The 4,818-nt window shown below is 37.6% G+C and overlaps 1 long non-coding RNA gene and 1 pseudogene across 1 annotated transcript; both read right to left on the bottom strand.

The window, feature by feature from the left end:
• Positions 1 to 426: 426 nt before the first annotated feature.
• Positions 427 to 3,705, bottom strand: LOC140169107 (uncharacterized). The gene is made up of 3 exons (XR_011861356.1): positions 3,608 to 3,705; positions 1,177 to 1,225; positions 427 to 516 (listed from the first exon to the last, which is right to left on the bottom strand). It is a non-coding gene; the product is annotated as an uncharacterized lncRNA (long non-coding RNA).
• LOC140170570 (small nucleolar RNA U3) lies at positions 1,974 to 2,092 on the bottom strand (annotated as a pseudogene).
• Positions 3,706 to 4,818: the final 1,113 nt, after the last annotated feature.

Below are 4,818 nucleotides of genomic sequence, written 5' to 3'. Positions count from 1 at the left end.
CTGACCACTAGCCATGCTTCAAGAAACTGGCCCTTAGTGGCCCAAAGGGGATGGGGGCTGCCTACACTTTTTTTCGTTCAGTGGAGGTATGCACCCAGATGGTGAAAAATCATGAGATTACCAATTACGGGAAGCAAAGCAATTCACAAGTAGTCGGGGGCATTGAGTCCTGTCCTCCCCCACTTTTGTACACCTGCGGATGCCACTGCAAGGACTGCAACAAGAGACTCCTCAGGCTCAGAATTAATGGAACTTCTCATTAGAGTGATTTTTGTCTGTATTATCAATAATTTAGTGATATTTTGCAACATGCATTAAAATCATCTCATGTATCTGTTTCATCATTTCATGATTTGATATATGGTACTGTATGCTTCATCTCCTATGCTGAACTTACTTGTCTCGTTTCTTTTAGTCTTAGCTTTGGCTGGAATCTGGTCTCCATCAAAGACCACAACAGGCTGGACCCCGTTATCTATCAGTAGTTTGATCACCTCTTCAAAAAGAGTTATATACCTACATGTATAATTATTATAATACACAAAGCAAAATAATGACATCATGCACATTCGTTATAAACTATGTTATATTGAGATAATTTTACTTTTTTTTAAGCTGATAACTCTTGTAGGGCTCTGATGGGCAGCTGCCAAAGCCAACCAAATGTTACTCAACAAGGAATTCCCTCAACAAGTACTTAATGGCCCACAGACCTGAGTGGTGCAGCAGATGCTCATCATGTAACTATAGCTGAGAGCATCATACACAAATGTAACCCTAACAGTTCTTGAAGGAGCCACTTGACCAAGGGTTGGATGACCAGCATCTGTGTGCTACTGCTTTAGTCCATTTGGCTTCCTTGAGAGAGTAACACCACTGATTTGCTCAATAACATGTGTGTAGTATTAAATTGATTGACTCAAAGAACTGATACACATACTGTGTTTATGCCCAATCAATGGCGGTAGGGTAGTACGTAGATTACAATTTTCTCCTTCATGACAATCTATGTATCGGGTACCATCAATCAGGACAAATTTCTGTTTTATTTTCATTAGAATTCCATGTGGGTGCAACAATGTATGTACATGTATGCTGGAATGTATCATGTATGCATAACATACATTTTGTATTCAGAAAGAATTAATTGAAATATTTATAAAATGCTAAAATTACCTATCAGTCACTTGATCAGTGTAGAGCTCCCAGCTACAGGAATATATCACTGAAAAAAAGAAAGGTTGATGTGGCCAATGATATGAAAATATTAATGAACCTGTACTCAGACGTGTAGGATCAGGATTGGGAATCTAGTTGGATTTGCTCTCAAAGCATGGCACCATATAAATGGAAGTTCAAAAGTAAACACAATGGGCAATTGCATCAAAAATGTTGCTAAAATTCCACTCAAAAATGGATAGCAACATACTATAGCATCAAATGCATAACTATTGTGTTCAAATTTGAAGGTAGAGTTCTCGTACACCCATCGAATGTGTTTCATCGGCCCTCAGACAGACTGACTGATTGACTAAGCTGAAGGAATGCATGCATTTTATTCATGTATATAGGGTACTCAATATCTGGAATCTGCCAAATGTTGACCGTTGTGTACTTACAGAGTCAGAGCAATTTTGACATGTCACATCCCAGATAGCATGGCAATGGTGGCCCAATGAAGGGCCAATGTTTGAGTTCAATTGGCCCAACATTGGCTGACAGTATTGGGCCAATCATGTTTTGCTCATGGGCCCAAGGTTGGCTCAATATTGGGCTTGGGCCAATGTTGGCCCCAGCTTGGCCCAAACCTTGTCACAGTTATTGAACCAACATTGGGCCTGTACCTATTTCTCATTGGCAAACAATTGGCTGCCAATGTTTTAACAATATGTAATTTTAGTATTGGGCCAATATTGTTGCAATGGATTACTTTAATTATTGGCTCGGGAAAAGACGATATGTATCATCTCTTGCCCGCTTCGCGGTAAGAGAGGAACTATACGACTCATCACCGTGGTGTTGAATAGCCATCAAGAGTATTTGATAGCATGGTGACACGTACTTTAGAAATTATCTTTAAAAGTATGGTCTCAGAATTGAAATTGCCGAAAATTCATGTGTATTTTCTTTAAAATAAATAATCCGTGGTGTTAAATAGCGTTTGCCCTGCGTTTTATCATCCGTGGTTTTGTTTCCTATTATTTCAACTTAGTATAATATTTAGGATTTAAATAAGGTCTTCCAAACACTAGTACTCATCACAATAATTATTTGTTACCATATTGTTACCCAATTTGTTACCGAAATTGGTGTGATAACCTATATTGGCTGCCAACATGATGCCAATGTAAAAATTGCCAATTGAAAGCCAAGATTGGCCCAATATTATATACTGATCAAACGATATATAAAAGGCCAACATTAAACCAATGATTGGTTTATTATTGGCCAGAGATCAGCTGCCAATGAATGGTGAGCCAATATTGGCCTAATATTATATACTGATGTAATGCCAATGCAACTTTTTGCCAATATTGGCCCAATAAGTATATGTTATCTGGGATGAAGTCCTTTTTATTATGACTTTAAGACTTGTCTTATAATTAAAGACAGAGATAAAAAGAATTTATCGCGTCTGATGTCACTGTCAATTACGATCCTTGATTGGTTAACACAGGTTAACCAGCGCGTAAAAGGAAGACCGATCTATCTGCTGCTGATCGGAGAAAAGGAATAGCAGCAAATGGCGAAAAAGTCCATACATTTACAAGGCAAAAAGCAACTTTTCTAGGCATTGTGGACATGGTGCCTTCACCAAAGAAAGTTTCCTCTATAAAGACCTAACTTTTGAGATGGTTTGCATGTCGAAAGGTGCAAAATTAACAATAAGGCGCCCGGTTATAAATCCGCGTTTAGCAAGTCATCATCACGACACTTGTAAACAAACCGTGCTCGAATTTGATTGACAGATGACGTCAGACGCGATAAATTCTTTTTATCTGTGTCTTTAATTATAATTAAAGTCCCTTTACTGAACTCATGTGAGTCATGATCATATTGATGCTAAAAAACGGCCAAAAAAGCCAGCACTTGTGTCTCTTTCAGTTTCACTAAAGCTTACCTCGTTATTGAATCATGACAATGAAATTATGAATGGACAGAGAGACCCTTCACGGCAGTACAGCATTTTGAGTAAATAGTAAATTATGGCTAAAACTCCAAAGCGTCGTGCATGTATTAAAGGGGCATTTCGTGATCCACAGCCTCATCCCCCCACTTTTCTCAAAAAAAGTTGAGATTTTTATGTCACTGGAAACCTCTGGCTACATAATGTTTATGTACCAAATATTTCTTGCAGATTAATTCGTTTAGCAAAAATATCGCCAAATTTGAATTTCGTTCTGGTGCACCAGAACGAAATTACAACGCATTGTCTATGGAGCAGTGTAATACCCATAATCATGCATAACTCGCAAACGCAAAATCGGAATCAACTGAAATTTTGGAAATAAGCTTTTCTCGTGGATATCTACTGAAAAATGTCATAAAAAGAGGATGCTAGGATCACGAAATCCTCCTTTAACTAAATTTCAATTTGAAGACTCACCTTGATAAAGCCATGAGGATGCTTCGATCCCCACTTTACAACCACTCAGGTTTTTAACATGGATACCTCTGTTGATGTTTCCGAGTTTCGGGAGAAGCCCCTTCACCGCTGTTCTCGACCCGTAACTGAGTTCACGCGTGACGTCACATCCGCTTTATTATTTTCCCGCGCAAACTGATGGCTATATTGCTAAAAGTGCCGCACAGTCATAACAGGGAGCATCGGATCATATCTCATAACTTGAATTTGCCTCGGAATTGCGTTTTACCGTCTATATTTTTTTTATATCAATAAAATGGTTATATAATTATTGAAATTTGTTGGCTTATATCTTTTTACTTCATAAACTTTCTGATATCTAATATTCCCTTTGAAAAGAAGGATTTGTTGATTTTTTTTGATATTTTTGCACCAAAGCACAGTATTTATCGCTTTAAATTAATTATTGGCGTGGTTTAGCCGGAATAAATTTTGAAGTTTTCATTTAAAACATCCTTTCAACTTCACAATGCAGTTTACGAAATCCGGGTAGCAGATTTTATTTTCTTGTATGAGTCTTTCCTCCGGCCTCATTTACCCGCATGCCGCACGTAGGCCTATAAACGCCATTTCATGATTTATAAAACTTACCGTCATCACTAATCCCAGTATTTATTCTGTATTATTATTAGCAGTGGGCTATACAGAGGTGAAAACTACTTTTTTTGTCATATGATTTTCTAAACAGTTTTTATTTATTCCTTTTACCCTATCTCAATATGAAATGACAAAATTTTTGGCCTGGTGTCCGAGATAAAAGTGTGCAGCGCCCTCTAATATCACCATACCTTATCATTGTTGAGGGAATGGATTTGAGTACAAAATCCTTCAAAGTAGTCCTTTTCTGGCATGTTGCTATGATTTTGGTGTCTAAATATATGTAAATGAGCTCACACTACCTAATTTTGGAAGTTGCATAAAAATTGGACATTGCGTTTTCTTAAAAATGGACATTTTGGGTCAAAATTGAGCATGAGGGCGCTTTTCATGATCTTTCGAAAGTTAACGTCCATTCGCTGTTTTTAAGTTAATAGCTATGAAGATGATCATTAGCTCAAACTGCTCGAGAAATTTGAGCATTTTATCACAATTAGTTTGTCCGTAGCACTCGTTTGAATGTTCCTTCAATACTGCTATACAAACACATGGGGGTCAACGACCTTTTATCATGT

Source organism: Amphiura filiformis, chromosome 14 (genome assembly GCF_039555335.1).
Source record: "Amphiura filiformis chromosome 14, Afil_fr2py, whole genome shotgun sequence".
Lineage (NCBI taxonomy): Eukaryota > Metazoa > Echinodermata > Ophiuroidea > Amphilepidida > Amphiuridae > Amphiura > Amphiura filiformis.
The sequence above is the reverse complement of the archived record's forward strand: the minus strand, read 5'-3'. Positions and strand labels throughout refer to the sequence as shown.